An 18,322-nucleotide genomic window follows, 5' to 3' on the forward strand; every position below is an offset into this window, starting at 1 on the left:
TGGACTTCTTTTCTTGTGAGATTTCTTAGATGCTCAAAAAAAGCCTCACTCCACAAAAGAGTGTCTCGCAATATACTTAATTGGGTCTGTTTCAAACCCCGATAGCACTTCTCTGTCCAAAAAAAAAAAAAAAAGGATAAACAACAATGTCCTATTTTTGAAGACAGTTGTGAAAAACTTCAGAACTGTGCAGTATGTAAGTGTGTCAAATCTACACGCTGTACACCTGAACTTACACAGTGTTATATGTCAGTTCTATCTCCATAAGGCTGGGGAGAAATAAAACCTTAGAAAGAACACCCCAGTAATAACGGCATTGACATCTGCAAGTCTGGGAACTGTTATCATTTCCTTCCTGAAGGAGCCTGCTTGTGAACAGTTATTTCAAAAGGAGTCAGGATATTGCTCTTTAAGAGGCAAAATCTCACGCAGAAAAAGTAATATTTGGAGGAAATGGTGGATCTTAAATACAGCCCTCACTTGTTTAAGAAAAAACAGGTAGCTTTAATGGTCTGCGAAGTTTTATAAATTGAAATGTGCCTGTTTCCTTCTTCACTGTCTCTAAACCAGAGGGAGAAATTCCAAAGGCCAGGGCACAGGAGCTTCCAAAAGTCCCACCATGGCAACAACCCCTACAACCCCCAAAGATGGCAATGCTCAGCGTCTCTGGGGCGATCCCCTTTTCAACAACCTTACCCACAAACCCCAAACTACAAATGTTGACAAAGATGACAGCACCTCTAAACTCTAAAACAGCATTTCCCAACCTGCTGGGAACTGACAGCATATTGCTTACGAAACCCTCTTCCACCTTAATGTTTCAAACTACTGACCTGTACTTATTTTTATTTTAAGGAGACTCCATGCCCAACATGGGGCTTGAACTCACAACCCTGAGATCAAGAGTCATGTGATCTAATGGCTGAGCCAGGCAGGCGCCGCTCTACTTATTTTTTTTACATGAATTCAAATATTATATGATTAGAGAAATTATTCTGAGATTTCTTTAGTATTCCCTATGCTGCATTTTTCATCTATGTGAATGCAATTTTTTTTTTATAACCTATCTACATCTCCACTGCTAGGACCTCTATAGGCTGTGCCAACTGTAGGAATTCTTACCTTTTCACAGTCTTTTGTCTATAAAGCAGGAAAAAAAATGATCTTAAACAGCAACCGAGTGCACTCTCTCTCCTCCCACACACACAAGACACTTCTTGTTAAAACCCTTCAGGAGCCACTGGTACCCCAGCCCCCAGCCAAGCTGCCAAAAGGAACTGACTTTCTCTCTACTCTCTTCCTTGTCTTCAGCTCCTTGTGCTGAAGTTCTTCCTTGTCTGGGGCCTTTGCACGTGCGCCCGTCCCCTCACCCACTCCCGGCCCCACTCTCGGCACGCCTGGCTTCTTGTCTTCCTTTCGGGTTCGGCTGAAACACCACCTGCCCACAGAGGCTTCCCCTGACCATGCTGTCCAGAGTGGCTCTCTCTTGCCCAGTCATCTGTATCCCAAACCCGAGTGTCTGTCCTTCACCCCAACATGTATTCCAATCTGTCAGTGTTTTAATTTTATGTCTGTCCGCTTGCTTTGTCTCTCTTCCCTGCTGGAATGGAGGCTCCAGCATGGGAGGAACATGACGCTTTTGTCACTTGAGCGTTGCTGGTACAGAGCTGGGACTCAGTAATATTTGTGGAAGGAGGGAAAGGAGGAAAAAAAGGAGGGAAGACAAGATATTGACTTGAAATCATTTCCCTGCTCTCCAGCCCAGAAATGTTCTGTATTATTCAGGGTGAAAACCTCAGCTCTTCTATTAAACAGACCCCGAAATACAGTGTTGCCTAGGATCGAATCGTTTTCTCTTTCACATTCTGGAGTTGGACAGTCGAGGCTGGTGGGATGTTCTGTTTTACACAGTGACAAAGAGATCCAGATTCTTCCCTCCCTTTGCCCCCTAGCATGCAGCGCACAGAGTACCTGCTTGGCTTAATGGGGTTGCCAGCACACCCAAGTTCCAGCCCACAGGAAGGGAGAAAGAGAGGAAGCCTAAGAAGAGCTAGTTCCAATGAAGACCAGAAACAGAAGTTGCACACATCGCTTCTGCTCATATCTCATAGGCCATAAATTAATCTTACGTCCAGAAAGAGAGGTTGGGAAGTACAGTCTCCAGCTGAATGACTTCATGTCCAGGGAGAAAAGAAGGACAGATTTAGGGAAAACTAGCCATCTGCCACACGTTCTTCAACTCCTTTCTGAGTAGAAAACCTTCTGGGGCCTCTCCCCCAGGGCAGCAGAACCTGTGTGCAGACTGTCTTTGATTCAAGGAAGAAGACCTCTGTCCCACCTGCCAGGATCCCCACTGCCACATGGGAGCTACAGGGGGTCACATGACCCCCAGGGTGGCAATCACTGTAGCTACCTCGAGCACTGAGACTCCAACATGCTCAATCCTTCCCTTCCTCTTTGGCTCCAAAGCTCAGCAAGCGTCTGGATGGGTTTCTGTTTTCACACCTAAAATTTCCCATCCATTTCTTCACTGGCTATGCAAGAAGATGCAAAACGCAATTGACCAGAGTGTTTGCTGCTCTAATTGGAAGCAAGGGAAATAAATAGGCAGACGTCTTCGGTGTCCCCGAGACAATCCTAGTGTAGCACCTTCCTTCAGTGTGATCTTGAGCACATTATTTAATATCCTTAAGTCTCATTTTGGTCATGTCCAAAATGGGAGCTACGATGCCTTGTCATGTGGTTATTAGAATTAGCTTATGAATGTGAAGATCTTAGTTCTTTTTAAGAAATGCCAGGCACCTGGATATTCAATTTATTTTTCTTTCAATTAGTGGCTTTTCTCTGCCTGATAAACCATCTCTCCTCCTCAACCTATACAAATTCCTCCAGCCTGTACCCCATGCCTACAGCCTTGTCTGTAACAGTCTAGTACACTTTGTCTCTCTCTCTCCTCTCAATTCCTGCATCACACTTGTTCACATCTTTTATTTAATGCCTTGTGCTATCCACTGATTGTTGCATAAGTATTTATCCAGTCTCGCTGGCTGGATTGCAAGCTCCCTGAAAGCAGGAGATAACAATGTGAGTTCCCACAACTGGCAACATCTAACACAATGGGATTGCCTAACATCAGTCAAACAAACACTCAACAAACACTCCACTGAGTTACCGAAAGAAAGATACCAGCAGATTGAAGCTAGATCTACAGGACCTTAGAAAAATAAATCAATTCAGCATATTAGTCCCAAGTGTTGGTTGATTCGGGGTTTCTTTTTCAAATAGTAAAAGCGTTCTGCTTCTGTGAACTGAATGACTAACTTACTATCCCTATGTGGAAGAAGCTGAAAGTGTTGCCGAAAATTTTATTGCCCCCAAAACTTCTGGTAACTCAGGATGCTGCCTTCTGGGTGGTGTTTATTCTCTGCCACAAACACCTGAATTACTGAAATTGAAATCAATCTAGATTCTGTGTTTGGGGTTCCAGCATTTTGTGGACTGGCGCATGTGCCTGACAAAAATCTGGGGAATGCTTGGCCTTTCATTCCTCTGAGAATTATGCCATTTTCCAAGAAAAGCTAAATAGCTCATTCATGTTTCACCCTCTGTTCTTCCAGGCTGGTTTCCTGAGGATATTTTTTAGCCAGACTGGGGTGTGTGTGTGTGTGTGTGTGTGTGTGTGTGTGTGTACGCACATGTTTTAAATAGGCTGCTGGAAACTGGGAGTTTTAAACTAAAACTTATATTGAATGATTCTTGAGTGCATTATCAAATGAAGAATATTATCCTTATTTCATCTATCTTAGACTAAAAAATAAAGGAACATATGAATGGTATTCAGTCAGTGGCTTTTGTTGACAAATTCTCCCAGAGTATAACTTAAATCCACATGAAATCTCTCAGTACTATTTCTGAGGGAAGCTAACTAATAAGTACCATCAGGTAACAAAGCTGTTATGGTTTTTTTTTTTCTCTCTGCATCACTTTTATCCAGAGAAGTGGGGGACTTCATATTTCAAGGGCTTTTTGCACAGGGCACCCTAATGTGGCCTTCACACACACACTGAAGTCTCTAGGATGGGGTGGAGGGGTGTTACGAGGAGCAAAGCTCCTTGATTGGACAGCATCCTTCAGGGGTTTCCAGCAGGAAGGCGATAAGTATATAAAACACCCACAAACGTGGGGCATGCTCCAGGCCCTCTGAATCCTTGGACCCTGTTTTCAAGAGAAGGAGATGCCATGAACTGTGGAGCACGGAGCCCAGATTCACTCCCCAAACCTGAGCAATAAGCTTCAACACAGGCAAGGAAAATACTTGGTTTGGCTTAAGTGGACAGTTCAGGTCAGTGTGAACTGGGCAGGCAAAAGAGTCCAAGAATCTATAAAAGTTCTTTAGAAAACAAAAAGGCATTGGTCAACAGAGGTGGCCTGGCAATGTATAAATGTGTTCCCCTCAAAGCTAAAGTTGAAGCCTCCTGAATACATCCAACATGTTTGTGGTACCTACAGATGAGAGTAAGATGAATTTTCCCAAGTCCTGTACTTTGTGTTCTCTATGGTCAGCATGAGCTTTTTTCATAATTAGGAAATTTAATTAAATTTCAACCTTTAAATATATATATGTTCTATATATTTATATATATATTTCTTTCCTCAAAATGGTGCAGCCAGCAAAGTCTTTTAAGAGAACTCCTGAACCAGCTCTTTATCACAGAAGAATAAAAGTACATGGTGAGCACAGGGCAAAGAGTAGGGCTGTCAGGGCAGGAGGTAGGACTAGAAAGGGTCTCAAGGACCACATTTCAGGGACCTACACTTTCCTGTAGGCTATCAGGGGCTTCCTGGGACTGGTCTAGGAATGAGCAGGTCTTTGGGGCCCCCTCACACTACAGGAGGTGCTGGGTCATAGGGGAGCAATGCAACCTGAAGTCTGATGACACTTAGTCCAAAAATACACACGTGACAGCAAGAAATATAGCTGATGAATGGCACTGTTCCATGGCATTGTCTTCTGACCTACTGTGGCAGTCGGGGTCTCAGTGAGAGACAGAGGGCTTATTCAAATGGGTGATTTGGGAGAGGCCAGTGAAGGATCTGTTTACAGAGGTGTCATGAGGGTTAAGAAAACCAAAACTGTGATGTGCAGATACCCCCCTGGGCTTGAAGCAGCACTTGAGAAGGGGTGACTCCTACCGGACAGAAGAGCGATTGTGTCACCCTCGGGCCAGCAGGGGGGGACCGACTGGTCATCAGTACCCCGACCTCACTCTCCTGGGCCTCAGTTTCCAGCTCCTGACCCAGCCAGACCATGGTGGGGGCAAAGAAGTCTCTGACGCCACATTCAGCGACCTCGTTTCCCAGGACTCTCCACAGAGTGGGGTGGAAAAGGGGAAGGAGGGGGTCTAGAGGGGCAAATGGAAACTGTCCAGCCCACATACTGTGTACTTGACTTTGAAATATTCATTTCCTATTATCCACCTTCCCCCACTAGAACGTAAGCTCCCAGAGGACAGGGATTTTAGCTCATCTGTTCTCTGCTATATTCCCAAGTACCTGCACATGACAGACACTCGGAGAGTATGTGTTGAATGGCTGAATAGAAGCAAATAAGGAAAACCATTTGCCCAGTACTGAACAGCAAGTGAGTAATAAGACAAACAGCATTTTATATAAGGTAAAAATAGTTCTTAACAGGGTGTTTCCCTACGGTAAACTGGTTCTTATTTTGGCCATTCTGCCCAAAGCAAAATATAGCCAACATACATAAGGAAAATATGGTAGGGTAGAAGATTTGCTGAAAAGATTATATTTATGCTTTGCTTGGAGTGAAGAAAAGTTTTGGGAAGCGGACCGAAGAATTTTAAATTGCCTTAAAGAAACACAAGAAATACATCTTTCCCCTAACTTTCAGACCTGTGGTCTAGGAAAGAGGGGACAGTTGCCAGAATTCTTAAAGAAACTCTGTGTTAAATAGTGAAAAGATGTCAGGTTGTGGGTTTCTCTGCCACGGGAGGTTTTAGAGACCAACATTGTCTGGATTTGATGACAGGTAATGACATTAACTAATTACAAAACTAATCACATTTGGAGCGGTGGAAGCTGAGATCATGATAAGCATAATCAAATCCCTGACTTCAGGGCTTCGGGAATCCGAGGATAAGTTTTCTCCCCTTGCAAAGCTTGACCAGATGCCTTTCGGAGTCTTTTGTCTGAAAAATTTGGAAGATCCCAATGAGAGTCAGAACCAGCATGCTGAATTGCAAAGCCCAGTGGCCAGACTGGCACTAAGCGAGGGCACTAGAGGGATGCCGTGTGCGTCCCCACTGGCTGAAGATGAGCCTTGTCCGCCCCACGGTCAGGAGCTCCATCAAGGTAAGTGCCTGGGCCTTGACCCCCTATCTCTTCCCCTAAGAGCCTAAAGACCTGCATCCCCCTCACCAGTTGGGTCATCTTGGACAAGTTCTAAACAATTGGACTCTCCATGTCTTCCTTCGCAAAGTAGAGATTAAAATACCAGTCGCATTTGCCTCCGCAAATTGCGTGAGAATCCAGCAAAAGAGTTTACTCTGCGGGTTATAAGCTGTTTTAAATATAACAAGTATGGCCAGCATTAAGCCATATTACAGGCCTGTATCCCTATAATATGAATGCCTCAATCACCAGAAAAGTAGAGAATCTTTAAAATAAAGGAGCTGACCCCTTTCTGGTGGCAGGAAGTCCTCCACTGCTCAGTCGCTCTCTCTCTCTCTCTCTCTCTCTCTCTCCCCCCTCTTGCTCTCTCTGGCCCCATGGGAGGAAAGGGAAGAGACCGGCCTCCTTCAAAGCATTTCCAGGCCTCTAAGGAGACAACAGAGCAGCGGCCCTGGTCATTCTTCTCATCTGGTAACATTCCTTAAGCCCCAGTGTAAAACTTAAAAGGAAATGAAATCCTAAATGCAAACACTATCTTTCAGTCTCTTGGAAAATTATCTACCTCTACTTTCGCTCTCCTCCCAATTCACTCACCCCCAATTAAAGCCGCCCTTTGAGTTAAACCTCACTTTTCAGAAACCAAGCCATCACTTAAGAGGAAAACATTAAGAGATCCAGATTTCAATTAACTCTGCCATTGATTTTTGCGTAATTCTGGGGGAGGCATTATTCTTTTGGTAAAGTGGGGGCAAAGAACTCAGAGATTAATGGAGGTTCTGATGACGTCAGCGAGCAAGGACTAAAATATACGCAGTCCTGATCCCCAGGCCCTGCTGAACAGCACAAATACTCGGAAAATGGCCCAGAAGCAAGACCTGCCAAGCGGCCCATTACAATGGAGACTGCACCTCCAGTAAAAAGCCTTTGGTAAACAGCATTTCCTTGTACTTTTTCATTTTAATGTAATTTATACGTTTGGTGTTCACACAATGGTGCAATTTTTCTAACCGATCAATAAAACAAGATCTAACCTGGCTTTTTTCAAAGCCGCAACTGTTCTGTAATTGTGGAATTCATACCCATCGTAAGAGGGGACCACTGGGTTGGCACTGCTCACTCGCGGGCACACGCGTGTGCCCGTGCTACATAACTACAGTAGAAGAAACCACTGATACAGATATAATTTGTAATGTGTTGTGTCACTGAATGTCTATCAGAGGAAAAAAGTCGGTGCAAATAGATTTAAAACAACAGGCAGTTTAATCAGATAAGTACACAGCATTCATCTCTGTCCTCTAGAAATATGATTTCAGCATAATGAATGAAGGGAAGGAGCTCGTTGGAATACAGCCTTTCTGAGCAACAGAGTGAAACCGACTATCATGGAGAACCCTGTCCCGGGGGGCGTTGGGGGGATGGGGTTGCTGTGATGAGGAGCAATGGATCATCATCATCCAAAATAGGGAAACTATCAGAATTCGAACAAAGGAAATAAGGTGTAACCATAACTGATGCAATTAGGAATTTCATTTCTAAAGGCTTATTCCAACTCTACTCAACTTTCCGATGGGGAGTTCAGCGCTGCCATAGAACTCAGCAATCTTTGGAAGCCACTACAGGGGTGGAGGAGAAGGTTCCCTTCAGTGATAAAAAAACCACCTTTCCTGGGGTGCCTGGGTGGCTCAGTCAGTTCAGCATCTGACTCCTGATTTCAGTTCACGTCATGATCTCAGGGTCATGAGATCAAGTCCCATGTCAGGTTCCCCACTGAATGGGGAGTCAGCTTGGGGTTCTCTCTCTCCCTCTCCCTTTGCCCCTCCTGCTCTCTCTGAAAGAAAGAAAGAAAGAAAAAGAAAGAAAGAAAGAAAGAAAGAAAGAAAGAAAGAAAGAAAGAAAGAAAGAAAGAAAGAAAGAAAGAAAGAAAGAAAGAAAGAAAGAAAGAAAGAAAGAAAGAAAGAGAAAGAAAGAAAGAAAGAAAGAAAGAAAGAAAGAAAGAAAGAAAGAAAGAAAGAAAGAAAGAAAGAAAGAAAGAAAGAAAGAAAGAAAGAAAGAAAGAAAGAAAGAAAGAAAGAAAAACAAAAGAAAAAGAAATCACCTTTCCAGGAAGTACAAGGGAGTGAACTGAAGCAAACACCCTCCTCTCAAACAAAATGCCAAAAAAGTAATGCTATTCAGTAGCCACCTAGGCAGAGCTATAAACATGGACTTGTTGCTCGCTGCTCTTGTCGGAAGGAAAGCATCAGATTTGCGTCTGCTGATGCAGCTCTTTCCTAGTGATGCTGAGTGCCCCTGTTGCCTGGGGACCGATGGGGCTTCGGGGGAGGAAGCTGAGCGCCGGGCGTGGCAGAGGGCAAGCCGCTGCTCAGGCACACACTGACTGTGTGCTAAGCACCAGCCCCAATCCCAGGGCTGAACCCCTCCCCCAGCCCAGTGAGGCGGTCCCATCATCCAGCGCATTCTACAGATGATGCAGAGATACACGAAGTGACTTGCCCAAGGTCACACGGTGCAGAAGCCCTCAAAGCCAGACAGCCAGCTCTGAGAGTACCGAGGAACCACATTGCTGCTGTGCAAATGAGCCTCATTTAATTGAATGGAAAGTTGGAAAAGTGGCAGCCTTGAAAGGAGGCAGGAAACGATCTGACTTCATTATAATCATCTCCGGAATCAAAACCGATTTGCTGAATTGTCCCCCCTCCACCTCGCAGTGTTGGGTAGCATTTCCATGAGGACAGAGAGACAAACATCTTCTCCCTGCGCACCCTCCCTGAGTCTCCAGGCTGAATCCACCTGCCAGGCAGAACCCAGCCGGGCACTGAGAAGCACTTCAGGGATTGCGAGAGAGAACAAAGGCTCCATCCCAGAGGTCAGCTCGAGACCCTGGAAACTGAACCCCAGCAGCCCTGCCCCATCGCTCAGCCCAGCCCTAGACTGGGCCCCCATGCAGGAGTGGAGGCAGGCCGACTCCAGGGTTCACCCAGCGTGACTCATCCATTTCAACCTGGCAAAGAGTGCTTCTGTGGGTTCTACCTGTCCTAACACGGAGCTGGTGCTCAGCTCGGTCCACAACTCAGGCATTAAAAAGGTAAGTTTTTAATAACTTAATATCATGTCTATTTTGAAGCCACATTCTTTCAGGGTGGCAGAAACTCAGTCGTGGGGTCTCCACCTTTGCCTCACCCAAGGCCAAGTTCTGGGGATTCTTCCGTTCTAAGACATGGTAGTGGAGCGGCCGGCAAGGTTTGATGCCAAGTATCTGTGCAGGCAGCCTCTGATATGTCACACAGTCCCCCTACCTGGTTCTCACACATCTTGGGCCCAAGCCACCCTGGACACCCTTGGGTTCCACTCTTTCAGCCCCTTTCAGGTGTCAAGAGACCAAGGATAGATCTCCTTCTCCCAGCCCCCTCCCCCACCATCATGAGTGTGAAATGTCCGCACAGACTTGTTCTCTCCACTCTTTGGCAGGGCCCTAGGTGTTTCTGTTCCCCTACGGCTGTAGCAAAACAGGACAATATCCTGGGTAAGCCTAACATCTGGAAGGACATCACAGAAACCCAACAACAGAGGCTTGGCCAAATAGAAATTTATTGTGAAACACAACCAAAAAATCAGGCACAGTGCTCAAAGGTGCAGTCAAGGAACCAGGCAGGCTCTTCCTAGCCTCCAGCCAGGCCCCTGTTTAACAATGACAGCTGTCCCCTGGGCGTCCCATACCAGGTGAGCAGGACAAAGCCAGCTAGGAAAGAAGGGGTCTGTGTTTCAGACTCAGCACTGGGGGCATCTGCCCATTCCAATCTGTAGGGTGGTGGGAAGGTGAGCTTTTGGTGTCTAGCCTCCATTACAGGAAAGAGCCAGTCAGGCGAGGCTTGAGAAGGCCAACCTAAAGAATTCGCCACGACCAAGGGAAGACTTTTTTTCATGGTCACTTCCCTCCCCCCAAAACAAGTGGGCACTGGCCTAGTTGCTTGGATGAGGTAAAAGTGAAAAGAAAAATACTACAAGTAAAAGGTTGGCTAACGCTTCATAAACTATTATCCCACCTCATGGGGTCAAGAGCACCTTGGTCTGGGTAGATGCCCAGAGGACGTTCAAATGCTACTGACGTCTCTGCAGGATCAGATTGAGTCACCTAGACATTTGAGGTCCTCACTCAAACCCCTGCACTCCCAGTCTGCATGACCTAAGCCAAGGGCTTCTATTCTTCCATCTCTACCCTGGCTTGTGCAAGAGACCCAGAAGGTGCTTAGTGAATGGATATTGAGCCAAAGAATGTCCCAAGTTTGTGAACTGTGGAGGCTGGGCCAGAATGTAGCAGGGATGTTTCCTAACATGTACAACACCAGAAGACCCAGTCACTGAGGGAGAACCTACAGAGGCTGAGCCTTTTAATGCCAACAGTGCTCCCCAGCTCCTTCGGGTGGCCTGGAAGGATCAGCTCAAGGCTCAGTGCACCTGCAGAGGTCCAAGGAACCCCCTCCCCTCAAGTACAGCTTCAAAATCATTTTGACCACCATAAAGAAAGGCTGGCCCACCTGAGGCTAAACTGTAGGTCTGCTACGCTACAACTTCAGGAAAGTTCCTTTGACCTGAGCCTTGTCTATCAGTAAAATGAACACTGTAATATCTATCTTGCAGGGTTCCTGTGAAGATGGCAGGTAATGGATGTAAAAGCACCTGTCCATTGGCCTTCTTAGCCCATGGTAATAGCTCTTCTTGCAGAAGATCCTGGGGTCTTGGATGGGACCAGGAGTGGAACTCTGCCTGCTCAACCTGGGTAGATCTCCTCCAGGCCAGGAGGTGCTCCAGAATTGGGTTTGGTTGGTTGGTTGTTCTGAGGAGGAAGGATGGTGACGGGGCAGGATGGCTGAGAACACCCCCCAATCTCACATGGCCAATTGGTACTGGCCTGTAGGAACCCTCGACTAACCTCAATTCTGCATAAAACTGTGGATATTTATGTGCCATGACGTGGGGTGGCATTTTGATCTCTACCATACAGTAACACCATTTGTAAACTGATTCATTCTTTGGAGCTCTGGCGGGGGGGCACCTTTAGCACTAACATATGCTCCTACATAGTTATCCGTACACAAGTGTGAGAAGCACTGTAACCAAAACTATGCTTAGTACAACTAAAAGTGATGTGCTTGGCAAAAAATAAAATAAAATAAAAACAATCTCTGGTTACATTAAGTGACATAAGAACCAAGGAGGAAAGAACCCTGTGTGTTTGAGGAGACCATACCTAAAGTCGCAGTGTATTCTGTGAGCTTCCCTATGGGGAGACAAAGTGCAGCATGTCCAGAGGAGGGACAGGGGCGGCCACCAGCCACAAAAGAGAAAACTCCTCCCCTAGGCCAGAGTTGAAGAAACGGGGCATCCTCTGCTTGGTAGAGGGAAAAAGGATAAAAACTGTCTTCAGATATTTGGAGAGAGCTTTCATGTGCAAGAATGAGTTTTAGGTTACATGCCTCAAGAAGTAAAACTAGAGCCACTCGTGGGGTCAGGTTGAAGGCAGGTTTTGACTCAAATGAAGGCAGGTTTTGATTCAATTGAAGGAAAGGATTTTAGTCACTACATCTGAAGATGAGATGGGCAACCCTGAACGACAGTGAGTTCCAGAAGCTCATGCTATTCAAGATTGGAGAATGAGTGCCTACTGAGGAGATCATACCAGATCTGCCTCGTGGGGCTGTGGTGAGAACCAAGGAGATCATTGTTTCCAACCCCCTTATATGCCACCGCTCAGGCAGTGACTTGGCCACACAGCTCTGGACTCTCTGCTGCTTGCTTCACCCAACTTCCAGGCCACAGACTTCAGTATGCACAACCCAATGGAGCCCCTTCTCATGTCTGCTTGGCTGGCCTCTGCCCTCCTTTCCTGGAGCTTCTCCCCTGAAGCATGAGATACTCCAGAGAAATTCTGCACCCAACCACCCTCAACCCAGAGGTAAGAGGGGGACATAACAGGGTGTTAATGTTCCCTGAGGAAAACCGTTCACCAATCCGTGGTTGGAAATAGCAAATAAATTCTTTTGCCATGAGACCTACCCCGAGACCTCACAGCTTCTGCTCTGGGAGGATGGTCCCTGCATTCGTTTCCCATGGCTGCTATACCAAATTACCACAAACATGGTGGCTTGAAGCAACAGGGATATATGACTGCAGAAGTCTGCAGTCAGTACAGCAGAGACACCAGCAGGGGCTGTAATGCCTCCAGAGGCTCCAGGGAGGGTCCCGTCCTCACGTCTTCCAGCTTCCGGTGACTGCCCACATTCCTTGGCCTGTGGCCCCATCACTCCAAGTCCCACCTCCATGGTCACCCTGCCCTCTCTTCTGTCAGGTGTACCTCTGTCTGTGCCTCCGTCTTCTAACGACATCTGTAATTGGATTTCGGACCTACCCAGATAATCCAAGGCAATCCCTCCATCCCAAGATCCTTAAACACATCTGCAAAGTCTTTGGCACAGAGGTAATATCCCCAGGTTCTAGGAATCAGGATGCGGACATTTCTTTGGAGGGCCACTATCTAGCCTACCACTATCCCAAGGATGGAGCAGTCGGTTATGCTTCATGCCAAGTTGGGGCCACATCAATAATACCCCGTTGTATTTGCTCCTTTCATCTCAGCCTGACCACCATTCTCCCCAGCCATCCCACTCTGGGACTGAACTCTTCACGAGAGAGACAGCACATGGGTTTTCTTCCAGTTCTCCTTCCTGGGGAACCCAAAGTAATACCTGTAAGCCCTGGAGAACACTGCCCACAGTCATGGCAGGAATGGCGGCTGGAGTAATGCGATAACAGTTCCCACAGTTTGCAAGGAGATTTCACTTTTTTTTTTCCAGAGCATTGTCTAATCATTTAAAAATAGGCTCTACTCTGAGGAAATGGAGGTCATCTATTTCAGTGAAATTTTACACTGTGTTCAAAGACTTATTTCCCCTCTACAAAACATTTCCTGCATGGTGACAAGGTTTCAGAATACCTGCTAAAAGATTAGAATTAGAAGAGGAAGAGTTTTCCCACAGCAAACGGAAGAAGATTCACTCAATTACAGGGAAGTTAAATAAATTAGTTTACATGCTTACAAATTTCTTACAGATGAAAAGTGTTATCTGTATCACTGCTAAGACCTGCTATGAATATGCTTTCTCTGTGCTGAACCAGATTACATTTCTTAAAACAGAAGCATCTTGGGTCCTGGGAATATCCCAGAAGTACCATGGCTTCATTAATGAATTGCCGCATCAGATAGCACCATCTCCAAATTCAGTTGGCAGGGCTGTGAGTGACTTATGGAAAGGGAAAGAGAGGAGAATAAAGCAGAATTTTCTACTGTACCTCTCAGAAGTCTTTGCAGGTGACAGTTCACCAGTGGAAGATTCTGGAAGGTTTGCTTTTTTATGAGGCAACTTTACTGGCACCTTTGCTTCAAAGAATTATAGACTTAGGCTCACAGACAAACCTGAAAAAAAAACAAGTAGCCAACAACACTGAACACGAAGAAAATATTGGCAAACTTCCCCGTTAAAACAGTGAGTGTCAAAAACAGAAACTTTCAAGAATTTCACTTCTCCTACCATGACAAGGCAAATTTAATATTTTGGGGGGAAGCTCTTTCCTCCAGGCACATTTGATAATCATCATTTCAAAACTTACAAGACACATCATGGAATGAATACAATCTGAATGAAGGCTGTATTTAACAGTGTGGTAAAATAAGTCCATATCTGGCATGTTTAATTTATGTCATTTAACTGGACAATTCATATTGGAAAATTCCTCTGATATGGATTCCCTTGGACTTTATATACAAAATCCTAACTTGCAAATCCTCCAAACCTAGACTGTCTCCCTCCCTTAGTTGCTGGTACAATCTGCTATCAACACTTCAGCATCCCTCTTTCTCTTTGCTTTCACCGTATGGACACACACATAAACAGGACACACACACACACACACACACACACACACACTACATAAAACAACATGTCAGGCAACCCTGTTGGATGACAGGATTGCTCTCCCTTTCTCATTCCATCTATTTTCTTGTTCTCCATATCACAAATAAGGGCCAACTCCTTGGGCAGGACGGGGGAACTCAAGAGAAGAATCTATATCCTTCTGGAGGATTCTAGCCACAGGGGTCCAAGAACAAAATTATTCTAAGAGTCTTCCAACTCCTTTTACATAGTCCTCACTCCCTGAAACATCCAGCTCCTTTTCCATTCATAGCAGGCTCTTAAAGAATGCTCAGTAGAGAATGAAGAAATGAACAAAAGAACTGAGCATTTCTGAAACCATGGAAAGAAGCATGGTGGAAAGAACCCCTGGTGTACTGGAAAGAATGGTGACCTAAAGCAAGAGAGCTAGCATCTAGCTCCTCTGCCGGCTGACTCCTTGATCTTGGTAGGCTGTCTCGTTTCTTCACATGCCAAATAGAAACAACACTTATCCTGATGTTTTTGTATGTCACCAGTAGAGCATCTTATGGTTTAGGGAACACTTGGGACTCACATTCTCTCACTTGACCCAACCAACTACCAACTGGTGGCAAAGGGTGCCCATCTTTTGGCTGGGAAAGACGTCCATAATGTTGACCATAAGGTCTTGAAGTAGTAAATCAAGGTGCACTCCACGTAAGAAGTCTCAGCACCTTCTCCATGTAGTAGAGTAATCCTCTTTTCCAACAGGAAGAGCCCAGCCACGATCAGTGACTTGCCACTGAGACAGTAATGACAGAGCCTCTTTCTCAAACCATGATGTCCTGCCCCAAATCCGCCTCACTTCCTGCTGTCTGTACACCAGTACCGAATACCCATAACCTAAACACATTACGAAAGGCCCTCAGCATCTCATCAAATGAGGACCGTCATCGAAATTCCTATAAATACATTTCTCAGCAGGGAGTAGTGAGTTCACAGGTACTCAGCGAATTGGATAAACAATATCAAGAGTCAGCACACTTTCTCTGTAAAGAACCAGACAGCACATCTTTTAGGTCACTACTGCTCTACATGGTAGCGCAAAAGCGGCGGCAAACAACCCATCCATTAATGGGTGTGGCTGTGTTCCAATAAATCTTTATTTATAGGTCAGACTTAGCCTGCAGGCCTGTGTTTGCCAAACCCTTGAACTGCATCCACTTCTAGAATCATCTTGATGTCAAAAACATTATTTTACAACTTCCTTTTAGAATCAGGGTCCTGACAACTCTTGAGGAACACATACATCCGGGCACCTTTGTCCCTCTTCTTCCAGTGTCCTCTGATAAACGCCAACTGGCAGAGAAGACATGGAGCATTCATCCTTCAGTTGCAGTTATTCTGAAAGACAAAGCAGGGGCAGAGATTAAAACCAGCCCCCCAGTCTTTGTGCCATACCCAGCATATCAAGTGCCCCTCTTCAAATTGTAGTGAGTTCACTGTCTACCTAATGGAGAAAATAGAACCATTCTTTCACTTAATAGTCTTTTAGTAAGGGTATGCGGGGGGGGGGGGGCAGGTTTACTAAAGGCCCTTATAAAATGCCGGCTGAAAGGAATAATGCTCCTTGGCACCACAGAATCTTTTTCATGTGAAGCTACATGATCACTTTTCATTTTGTTTCTCAAGCACCCCATGGCACCCATCCATGTATTAGGCTAATAACTGCATGAATCTAGTTAAAAGGAACCAAGCAATTATTTTAATTAGAAGAGAACAAAAGTAACACTCCTGGATTCTGTCTTAAGGGGCAAGAAGGAAGTAGTCAGGGTTCAAAAAGATCCCACAAAATATTTTTTGTGAAAGGAAAAATAATTAAGGCCAAATTTAGAATGTACTTGCAATAAATGGGCCAAATAAAATGAATGGCACCACTGTGCAACTAAAACCCATTCATATATAAGAGCCCCAGAAAGTCCATTTTTATGTGATACCATTTTGAGGGTATAGCCAATTTTACAAAGTGAAAGTGAATGTCTAGTAGAGACCTTAATGATCCTTGTGAATCTCTTACACAATTTCTTATAGAGTTTCTGTGTAAACTCTTTTATTAATAAGAGAAAAGAGGAAGGATATTGGTCAAATTACCTTTTAAGTAGGATTATTTTTCCTCATTTAAATTCTTGGGCTAAAGTGTTCAAATTTGTTTCTCTGGAAAAAATCTATCTTTACAGAAAATCCTTGTCACTTATCCATTCTACAAAAAGTGAATCCCATCCTAAGGGTGTTAATCATTTGAACTGAATGCAGTCGTTCAGGAAGAGATGGCTATCTGCAGATTTTCCATAGTCTTTGCCTCCCTGCGTCCCTTCTGGTCATTGGGCCATTGTGTTCCATCTCGGGCTTCCAAATAAAAGATGAAATGAATCCCAAACCAGTCAACTAGTAAGTGTTGCCCCTTCTGTTTAAGTCTATCCTTGTTTACTGAACACCTGTTACCCTCCAGCACAGAGCAAGTTATAGATGGAGGAATGACTCAGATCTGAACCCAGCCTTCAAGAAGTTCAGTCTAATCAGAGCCAGAGGCATGGATGAAAAAGGAGACCGTGCCGCCCCAGCTGGGTGGGATCGAGGTTCTCTGGCCTGAGTTGATTGTGAAAGAATGGATGGCCCAGGAGAAAGACATGGATAGTCCATCCCCAGGAGAAAGATCAGCATACACAAAAGCTGGGCCACAAAGAACCCCAGGGGAAACACTGGTAACTGCAAGCAGGTAGAGCTGCTGGAGTGTGAGGCAAAGACCCAAGAGGAGCAAGAGAGGTGCTGGAGAGGTAAACAAGAGCCAGGCCTGGGGAGAATTCATGTGCTGTGTTCATGAGCCTGGACTGCCTCTCGTGGAGCAATGGAGAGCCACCAAGCAGTTTTCAACAAGGACTAACACGGCCAGCTACCCATTTTAGAGTGAGCACCTGGAGGGCTGGGAAGGGGATGAAATGGACACTAGGTGTCCCATAAATTCCACAGCCCAAACAAGAGGTGATAAGGACTTGAACTTGGACAGTAGCAAGTAGGAATGGAGAGATGGGGTAAGGTATGAGATAAAACAGTATTTAAGGGGATTAAAGTGAAAAAAAAAAAAAAAACCTCTGTGGAACAGCAACTGAAGAGTCAAAAGTAGATGAAATTGGCTTTGAAGTTTCTCAGTGGGGAAGCAGGTGTTTTATCTGAATGCTTGTCATAGGTCCCAAAAGCTTCTCATCTTACAGCTCCTCCTTTAAACTCAGGATGAGCCTTGATCGTGGGTCCCAGGATTGAGATGCAATAACAAATTTCAGCCTTGGGCACACGAGCAGATTTCAAGTCCCAGAACATAGTGTAACTTCCATTTTCTTCCCCAAGCAACTCACACAAAACCAGTCTCCTGCCACAAGTCTATGTTAAAATATACAGAAACCTAGAATGAAAGAAATTGTGACAAATACTTACTGTGCTGGTTACTCTTATGTATCAACTTTCCTGGGCTAAGGGATGCCCAGACCACTGTCAAACATTACTTCTGGGTGTGTCTGTGAGGGTGTTTCTGGAAGAGATTTGCATTTGAACCAGTAGATGAGTAAAGAAGATCACCTTCACCAACGCAGTGGGCATCCTCCAATCCATCGAGGACCTGAATAGAACAGAAAAGCAGAGGAAGGGTGAGTTTTCTCTCTGACTCAGTTGGGACATCCATCTTCTCCTGCCCCCAGGCATCAGAGCTTCTGGGTCTTGGGCCTCCATCCAACTAGAATTTACATAATTCCACCCCACACGGACCCCTGTGACTCTCAGGTCTTCAGACTTGAGGTGAGTTACATGACCCGCTTTCCTGGGTCTCCAGCTTGCAGACAGCACATTGTAGGACTTCCCGGCCTCCATAACTGTGCTAGTCAATTCCTATAATAAATAAATAAATACACACACACACACACACACACAGACAC

The sequence above is a fragment of the Eumetopias jubatus genome, unplaced genomic scaffold (assembly GCF_037043125.1).
Source record: "Eumetopias jubatus isolate StellerSeaLion01/CBP00866 unplaced genomic scaffold, mEumJub1_p1.0 scaffold_9, whole genome shotgun sequence".
NCBI lineage: Eukaryota > Metazoa > Chordata > Mammalia > Carnivora > Otariidae > Eumetopias > Eumetopias jubatus.